Here is a 9853-nt window from a genome sequence, read left to right as displayed (position 1 = left end):
CTGTGGAGCTGAGGATGACATTAAACTTCTAGCCTGCCAAGGCCTAGGGTTGCGAGCATGCATCACTATGCCTGGTTCTTATGCCTGGGTTTTGTGTACACTAGACAAGATAGGATGCTACCAATTTAGCTACATCTCTAGCCCATGTCTTGTTGTTCATTATTAGTGTCTGGATATAGGGCTTCTTTTTTGTTTGTTTTTTGTTGTTGTTTTGGGGGTGGTGAGACAAGGTCTCTCTACTCTCTATGTGGCCCTTGGTTGACCTGGAGCTCACTATGTAGACTAGGCTAGCTTTGAAACTCACAGAAATCCACCTGCCTCATTCTCCCAAGTGCTGGGATTAAAGGTGTCCATGTAGGTCTTTTGCACCACATGCATGCAGTGCCCACAGAGGCCAGAAGAGGGCATCAGATCCTGTGGGGTGGCAGTAACAGATGGTTGTGAGTTGCCATGTGGCTGCTGGGAACTGAACGTAGATTCTCTGGAAAAGCACCAGGTACTCTAACCCACCAAGCTTCTTTGTTTCTTTATTTAAATATAACCCTGACTTGGGGACTCCCTCCTCAACCTTCCAGTATTCATTCTGCTAGAGAGTGTGCCCTCTAGGAGATAGTTTTCCTCAGAGACCCAGCCTAGCGGAGACTGTGGGAAGTGTGACATTGGCAGTGAACTTCTCTTTTCTTTCTTTTTAATATTTTTTTATTTATTTTGTATATAATATTATATTATGTATATAATATGTATATAATATTCTGTCTGCGTGTATCCTTGCAGGCCAGAAAAGGGCACCAGACCTCATTACAGATGGTTATGAACCACCATGTGGTTGCTGGGAATTGAACTCAGGACCTTTGGCAGAGCAGGCAATGCTCTTAACTGCTGAGCCATCTCTCCAGCCTTGACAGTGGACTTTTCATGACTGACTGACTGAATTTGGACAGGGCAGAGCTAGGATGCGTGTTTGGTGCAAAAGGTACCAGTGACAGGCATGGGACTGAGTGTCCCTTGTTCACAGGTACATGCAAAGCCAGAGAGGGGCTCACGGAGAGGGGAAAGCAGTGGGGTGCAGACACTGGGCCTAGAGAGCCCGTCTGTACATGGGTCGGGTAAAAGAAGTCTGTGCCAGCCTCTGGAGGGCTTCTGGCCTGAAGGGTTGGTGGCTGAGCCTGGCATGCTTTAGGCATCTGCTATGTTTGCCCTCTGAAACTCACCAGTGGAGGGCTCCAAGGCTCACCCTCACCCTCAGCAGTTCCTCATGGCCTACAGGGTGGTGAACACCAAGCTGGAAGAACGTGGCTACTCCAGTCAGGGCTTCTGGAGCTTACAGGGACAAAACCCTGTGAGAGAAAACAACCCACCTTAGGTACCTGGAGGGACGGCGTGGGTGCTGGGAACTGAACTCTTACATTTTTGGTTGTGAACCTAGCCTTTAAAGGCTGAGCCATCCCTGCAGGTCGAGACATTTATTTTCAAATGAACTAATTTGCATCAGTGAGCTAGCAAGTTTCTGGAAATTTGGGTTAACAATTTTAAAAAGTGGGAGAAAAAAATGTAAGAAGAAAACCTCGGGATTGCGTCTCCTTAGCCAACACGTGGGGTGGAAGGATAAGAGGAAAACGGGATATGCAGCTAGCTGCGGAAGTCATACACAGAAAACACCTTTTTTTTTTTTTTCTTTTTGTACAGATAAATATCCCACACCGTATTTGGGATATTTGGGAATTACCTTTACTGAAACTCCTGGTTTCTTAGCAAAAATAATAACTTTTCTCATTTAACCTAGGCCTCTTGTATTTTCATCAGCTCATACTGCCAAGACTATCCAAGTAGCTGGAGTAGAGTCGCTGCCTCCCTGGTCCCAGAGAACACAGGCTTGTTCCCGGGGCAGGGCGCTAGGGTGCCTGGAGCAGTCATCGCTGTTTCTAATATGTTGTTTATGTTTTTTTCCTGATTCTTTCGGCCATCCTCCATCCAGAGGGCATTGAATTTCACTCTGAACCCCTGGGAAAGCTGAGAGTTCCCTTGTTTGTATCTCTCAGGGATTTTCCTTTTAAAATAAGCATAGTGTGTGTGTGTGTGTGTGTGTGTGCGCGCGCGCGCACGCACATGCGTGTGCACGGTTGTATATGTACATGATATGTGTGTGCACGTGCATGCGCTGTGTGTGTGTATATATATATCAGTATAAAAGTAATTAGTATTGCTATATATTAGTCACGTCACACATCTACAAAGGGTATCTGGAGAACCTCAGTCTACCCATGCCACCATCTAAGGGGAAAAAGAACCTGATGTCTAGGAATCTGAAGAAAAACACAAGAAATGGGTGGAGAATTCCTAAGGCCCAGTTATTTCATGTGTCCAGTACACCTTCTTCCCTCCACTGCCCTATGGGTACAAACTTCATGATTGTAGTCTGTGGCCACGCCTCCCCACCATGTAGTGTCATGGCAGTGAATCTGTGTGTGTGTATACATGTCTAGGCCATAGGTCACTTCAGGTATCATTCCTCAGGATATGTCCATCTTGTTTGGGGGAACATTTGCAAACAGTTTAACCTGAAAAATCATTGACCTGGACCTGCCTGCCTCTGAAGTGGGATTACAAGAGCTACCACCATGCCTGGCTTTTTGCCTGGACTAGGGATTGAACACAGGACTTCATGATTGCATCACAACCATGTCGCTGGCTGAACTATCTCCCCAGTCCCATGGGCAGTGAATCTTGGTGTTTACTCAGCTCTCAGTTCTTACCACAAATTATGAAGATCAGGCCATACCATCTCATCCCAAGGCCCACATCAGTCCTCAGTGTCCTGGGTTTATGTCTCTTTTTTCCTTCATTCCAATGCCACGTGCCATACCACACATCCCACCTTGACACCTCTTCTTGAAAAGGGACAGGAGCATAGAGTCCCTGCTGGGTTTGTTTCTATTAAACATGGAGTCCTCAAAGCAGCCTGCTCATTCTGGGGTCTGAGGACTAGATATCCCAAACATTTGTGATTCATCCCTGGAAATGTTCACCATGGTAAACTGACCATCTGACGATCACCCCACACGCTTTGCTTGAAGAACCAGAGTTCTCACAGTGGTGTGGGCGTTTCGGTGATGGCTTTGTTCAAAGACCTCCCCAGCTCCACTTCTGTCCTGTACCTGTCCCTTGCATTGGCCCTGTGAAGACAGCAGGGAAGCCCTTCATTCTGTCTTTGTGGACCTGTACCTTAGCCTTCCCTAAGCTATGGAACTTGTGGGACCTGGCATGGCAGAGTAGGGCGATGTTCACATCACAAGGGCAGTTTTGATGATGGTTGTTTTCCCATAGTTGAGTCCTGTCGAGGAGCAGACAGACCCTTAAGGCAATAACTCTATCCAAGAAGGAGGACAGGTGGCGACACGCTGAGCAAAGGTGCAGTGACAAAATGAATGAGTCAGATAAAATCCAAACTCCCATCCCCCAGCATCCTGGGAAGAGAACATTCCCCTGAGTGGTACTCAGGGGCACTCACCTTCCCCATGCTGTCCCATTCTAGCTAATCAGTCCTGCCTCCCCTGCTCCTGTGATGCTCACAGGAGGGAAGGGAAAGGAGGCTTTGCCAAGGGTCTCAACACCCTCTGAAAATGTCTCTGCCCCGAGTCTCAACAGAGAAAAGGAAAAACCCAGTTAATCATGACAAGGTGAAGTCTCTCAGAGAAAGGCTAGCTCTGGGGACAGTGGGCCAGGAGACAGGGAGGAAATGGGGAAAGTGTGGAAGTTAGAGGAATAAAATGGAAATGAAACCCTGAGCGCTCTTACCAAGACATCAGGACTGATGGTTGTTGTTGTTGGTGGTGGTGGTGATGGTGATGATGGTGATGGTGGTGGTGGTGGTGGTGGTAGTGAGGGTGTGGGGGTGGTGGTAGTGGTTGTAATGGTGATGATGGTGATGATAGGAATGATGGGGATGGTGGGGATGGTGGTGGTGATGGTGATGATGGTGATGATGGTGATAGGGATGGTAGTGATGGTAATGGTGGTGATGGTGGTAATGGTGATGATAGGAATAGTGATGGTGGTGATGGGGATGGAGATTGTGATGATGGGGATGATGGTGATGATAATGGTGATGATGATGATGGTGATGATGGTGATGATGGTGATGATTGAATGATGGTGATGATGGAGATGATGATTGGATGATCGTGATGATAATGGTAATGATGATGATGATGGTGATGATGGTGAAGATGGGGATGGGGATGATGGAGTTGATGATTGGATGATGGTGATGATGGTGAAGATGGGGATAGGGATGATGGAGTTGATGATTGGATGATGGTGATGGGATGGTGATGATGGAGATGATGATTGGACGATGGTGAAGATGGTGAAGATGGGGATGGGGATGATGGAGTTGATGATTGGATGATGGTGAAGATGGTGATGGGGATGGGGATGATGGAGTTGATGATTGGACGATGGTGAAGATGAGGATGGGGATGATGGAGTTGATGATTGGATGATGGTGAAGATGGTGATGGGGATGGGGATGATGGAGATGATGATTGGACGATGGTGAAGATGGGGATGGGGATGATGGAGTTGATGATTGGATGATGGTGAAGATGGTGATGGGGATGGGGATGATGGAGTTGATGATTGGATGATGGTGATGATGGTGATAGGGATGGGGATGATGGAGTTGATGATTGGACGATGGTGAAGATGAGGATGGGGATGATGGAGTTGATGATTGGATGATGGTGAAGATGGTGATGGGGATGGGGATGGGGATGATGGAGATGATGATTGGACGATGGTGAAGATGGGGATGGGGATGATGGAGTTGATGATTGGATGATGGTGAAGATGGGGATGGGGATGATGGAGATGATGATTGGACGATGGTGAAGATGGGAATGGGGATGATGGAGTTGATGATTGGATGATGGTGATGATGGAGATGATGATGGTGATGGGAATGGTGATGATGGATATGGTGATTGTGTTGATGGGATGGAATGGTGGTTTGAAAGAAAATGGCCTCCAAAGGGAGTGGCACTCTTAGGAGGTAGGGCCTTGATGGAGGAAGTGTGTCACTGTGGGGGCGGGCTTTGAGGTTTCTTTTGCTTAGGCTTCCCTCAGTGTAGATGCCAGTTGACTTCCTGTTACCTGCAAGATACAGGATTCTCAGCTATTCCTCCCGCACCGTGTCTGCTGGCACGCCGCCATGCTCCCATCATGACGATAATGGACTGAATCTCTGAAATTGTAAGCAAGCCACCCCAATTAAATGTGTTCTTTGTAAGAGTTGCATAGTCATGGTGTCTTTTCACAGCAAGAAAATTTTAACTAAGACAGATGGTGATGATGATGGGGTGAGGTGATGCTAACGGTGAGGATAATGACTGAGACAGCATCTCACTATGTAGCCCTGGCTGTCCTGGAATTCACTGTGTAGGCCAGGCTGGCCTTGAACTCAGAGATCTAATTGCCCCTATCTCCTGAGTGCTGGGAATAAAGAATGCTTCACCGTTCCTGCCTAGGATTGCTTTTTTTTTTTCATTTTTTTCAAGAAAAACTAATTTTTTCCAGTATATGCTCCATGTAAACAGTTTAAGCATTGCATAAAAGTATAAAAAAGAAAAAGTATTACTTCAAGTTTCATGATTCAAATATAACCGTCATTAACATTTCTGGTACAGACATATTTCTATGCATTTTTACAGATAGGAGAGATGGAAATACTTTCATAAAAATGGGATCATGCCATATGTCTATTTTTTTAGTGGATTTAATTTTACTTGTCTCTAATTGAAGAAAATGAATCCAAAGTAAAATTGGAAGGAATTCTTGAATTTCACATACATTTCTCCACCACAAAGATGTTTTTCCTCCCAGAGTGAGCCCTCTGAGCTGAAGAAAGAGCTGGTATGACATTGAAGGTAAACATTGCTTTGGTCTTCAGAGTTTGACCCACTGCCAGCCTTCTTACAGTCTTAACGGCATGAGTCCCCTCCAGGGGCATGCTGAGGATCTGCTGACCCTCTCAGGCCCACAGAGGCCGGGGCTGGGCCTGTTGGCAGTGCTGCCATAGACAACAACAGGGTGAGGCAGGCTGGGCGCCCATATTCACACTGCCACCTCTTTTCTGGCTTCATGCAGAGACTGGAGAGAACTATCATTTCCCCTCACGTCTTTGGTCTTTCATGAATTAATTTCTTGGTGTGGCTTGAGGTACGAGTCAGTGTGAATCTCCACGGCCCAAATATTCAGTTGCTTCATTGTTTACAGACTGAGGGTAGGCCTCTCCGTCTCTGAGGGCTACTGCGTCTCAGTGAGCTGCGTCTATCCCAGCAAACACTACCTATCTAAGTTTTCCGGCTGTAGAGAAGTCTTCGAATGAGGGAGGCTCAGCTTCATTGGCCTTCTGCTCTTTTCTACCCAACACTGCCTTGATCTCTCCAGGTCCTTCACATTTCCACATAAACTTTGGTACCAGCCCTTCCAGTTTTGGGGATAACTGAATTTATAGACAATTGAACTCTTAGCGACATTGTCATTCAGTTCACAGGCCTGGTGTCCCTTCTCCTTTATTTCTGCCTTAATTCCAATGCTGTTTTCTAGTTCCCAGTGTCGTCGTTTTACAATCATCAACTCTGAGTTTATCCTTAGGTGGATGATTTTTTTGATGTGATCGGAAAAGATTTTTCGAAGTACCGGTTCATTTTTCCAGCTGTTTTCTGCTAGTGAATTAGTGCAGAGTTGATTTTGAGATTGTGGTAAATTATAAATGACAAAGAATGACCACTTCAACTGTGTTTCATCACACTGCATAGCCACCCTCCGGTGTCTGAGATTTGGGAGACCTCTCGGCAATCTTTGGGGAAATGGTACATTATTATTAGCTATAATCAACATGCCTTTGAACAGACACCCAACCCCTGCATGCTCAAACTGAAGCTGCCTACACGTTAAACAGTTTCTCATCCTTTACTCCCAACCCTGGCTGTCACCATTTTACTCTCTGCTTTTTGGAAGGGTTTTTGTTTTTGGCTTTGGCTTTTTATTTCATTTTGCTTTGCTTAGTTTTGCTTTTGAGACTGGATCTCATGTAGCCCAAGCTGGCCTCAATTTGCTGAATAGCCAAGATTGACCTTAAACCCTGCATCCTTCTGCCCCACCTCCCATGTGCTAGGCCTGCAGGCTTGTACCTGCTATGCCTGGCTCTGCTGCTATTTATTTTGGCTGTTTTAGATTCAGTTTACAGATGAGATCATGCCATAGTCCTCTTTGTCTGACTGGTGCGTTACATTTAGATGTACTCCAGACGCATCTCATTGTGACAAACAACAGAATTTCATTCAGGTCTATGACTGAATAACAGTCTATTGTGTGTAAACATCTCATTGGAAAAGCACATAGTTATTCATTCTTTGTTAGGTCCATTCGGATCTTATAAATAACGCTCCAATGAGCAGGAGGCAGCTTCCTCCTCCCCTCCCTTCTCTTATTCTTTGTTTAGGTGTTTTCCCAGCAGGGTTTCTGTGTAACAGCTCTGACTGCCCTGTGACTCTCTAGTGAACCAGGTTGACCTTGAATTCACAGAGATCCACCTGCCCCAGCTTCTCAAGTGCTGGGATCAAGGTGTGCACCACCACGTCTGGTTCTTCTCTTCTTGACAGGATCATACTATGGCGCCTAACCTGGCCTAAAACTCACAATCCTCCTGTCCCAGCCTCCAAGTGCTGGGATCATAGGTGTTACCACCATTCCTGGCCTTTTGATATCTTTTCAGTGTACTAATTTTATTTCCCCTCAGTATACATGGAGATGTTGGGGTGCCGAATCATATGTGTGGTTTCATGTTTGGTTTTGGGGAACCTCATTCTGTTTCCCACAGCAGCTGTACTGTTTCACATCCCTACCAACAGCGTATGAGGAGTCTCTATTGCCCATCCCCTTACCAACACTTCTTACCTTTCTCTGTGCCGTCCTACTGTGTGTGAGGTGGTAACTCTGGTTTTCGTTTACAATTCCTTGACGACGAGTGAACTTCAGTACCTGATACATTTTTGTCCGAGAAATGCCTATCATGTCCTTTGCTCGTTTTAAGAATCTAGTTATTTGAGGGTGGAGCGTTGGTTCAGTTGGTAAAGTGATTGCTGTACAATCCCTGAATTAAGATCCCAGCACCCATGTGAAAAGCTAGGCACATTAGTGCACACCTGTAATCCCAGTGCTGGGGAGGCAGAGACGGGGGACCTTGGTGCTTGCTGGCCAGCTGGTCTCTGTGAAGTCTCTTAGATGACTTCTAAGTTCAGTGAGAGACGCTGCCTCAGAAAACAGGTTGGAGAGGAACAGGCAGTGTCAATCTCTGGCCTGCACATAGCCACATGAGCATTACATATTACATGAGCATTACATGTGCTCACATACACACGCATGCACACATACACGCATACATGCACACCAAATAAATTTTAAAAATTAAACTAAATAAATCAGGTCGTTTGCTTTGTTGCTATGCAAATTTATTTTGAGCCTTCTATTCTGTTTGATTATTTGTGTGTTTTTATGCTGGTACTGCTCTGTGTTGATTTCTATCTTCTTAAAGATGTTTAAATTCAGGTACTGTGATGTTTCCAGCTTTGTTCTTTTTGATCAAGATAACTTTGGGAGTTCAGGGTCTTTTGTAGTTTCCTGTGAATTTTAGAATTGTTTCTCTCCTGGTGTCTGTGGGAACTACCAGCGGAACTTGGGTAGGGATTAGCATTGCATCTGTGGGTTACTTCAGGTCAGAAGGCTATTTCAATAAGAATTCTTCTGATTTATTGAACATGGGTTGGGTTATCTTTCCCTGTCTGTCAAAAAATCTCTTTGATCAATGTTTTATGGTTTTCAATGTACTGGTCTTCCATCTCTTTGATTAAAATTGCTCCTAAAGAGGCTGGAAAGTTGGCTCGGTGGTTAAGAGCACCGGCTGCTCTTCCAGAGGACCTGGATTTAATTCCCAGCCCCCACATGGCAACTCACAACCTGTAACTCCACTTTCAGAAAATCTGATGCTCTCTTTTAGCCTCTGAATGTACATAAGACCTACATGCATGCAAAACACACATATGCATAAAATTAAGAACCACATTACTCCTAGGAGTTGGAGAGATGACTTAATGATTAAACATATTTACCATTCTTAGCCAGCGGTGGTGGCACACGCCTTTAATCCCAGGCAGAGGCAGGCAGACCTCTGTGAAAAGGCCAGCCTGGTCTACAAGAGCTAGTTCCAGGACAGTCAGGACTGTTACAGAGAAACTCTGCCTCGAAAAACAAAACAAAACAAAACAAAACAAAAAGTCTTACTGGTCTTGCAGAAGACCCACGTTGGTTCCCAGCACCCAAATGGTGACTCACAACTGTCTGTCACTCCAGTTCCAGGGGATCCATTTTCCTCTTCTGTAATCTGTGAGCAACCAGGCACAGGTACACATGTGTGCCTATACAAACATGCAAGCACTCACACATACATATAAAATAAACATAAATAAATATTTGAAAACTTATTCCTACATACATTTGTTATGATAGTGTAACCGGGTTACTTTGTTGACTTTGGGCAGTAATTCACTGTTAGTGGATAGAAATCTACTGATTCTTGTATGTTGACTCTGGGAGCTTGTTTGGAGTTCCAGCTGAGGCATGTATCCACTTGTTTGGAGCCCCAGCCGAGGCATGTATCCACTTGTTTGGAGCCCCAGCCGAGGCATGTATCCACTTGTTGGATGCTCCAGCCCAGGCATGTATCCACTCGTATGCTCTTGGCTGAAGAGTCGTCCTCTATGGAGGAAAGTCATACTCACTGAGCACTCAGGGA

Source organism: Myodes glareolus, chromosome 4 (genome assembly GCF_982192425.1).
Source record: "Myodes glareolus chromosome 4, mMyoGla1.1, whole genome shotgun sequence".
In the NCBI taxonomy this organism is placed as follows: domain Eukaryota; kingdom Metazoa; phylum Chordata; class Mammalia; order Rodentia; family Cricetidae; genus Myodes; species Myodes glareolus.
The sequence above is the reverse complement of the archived record's forward strand: the minus strand, read 5'-3'. Positions refer to the sequence as shown.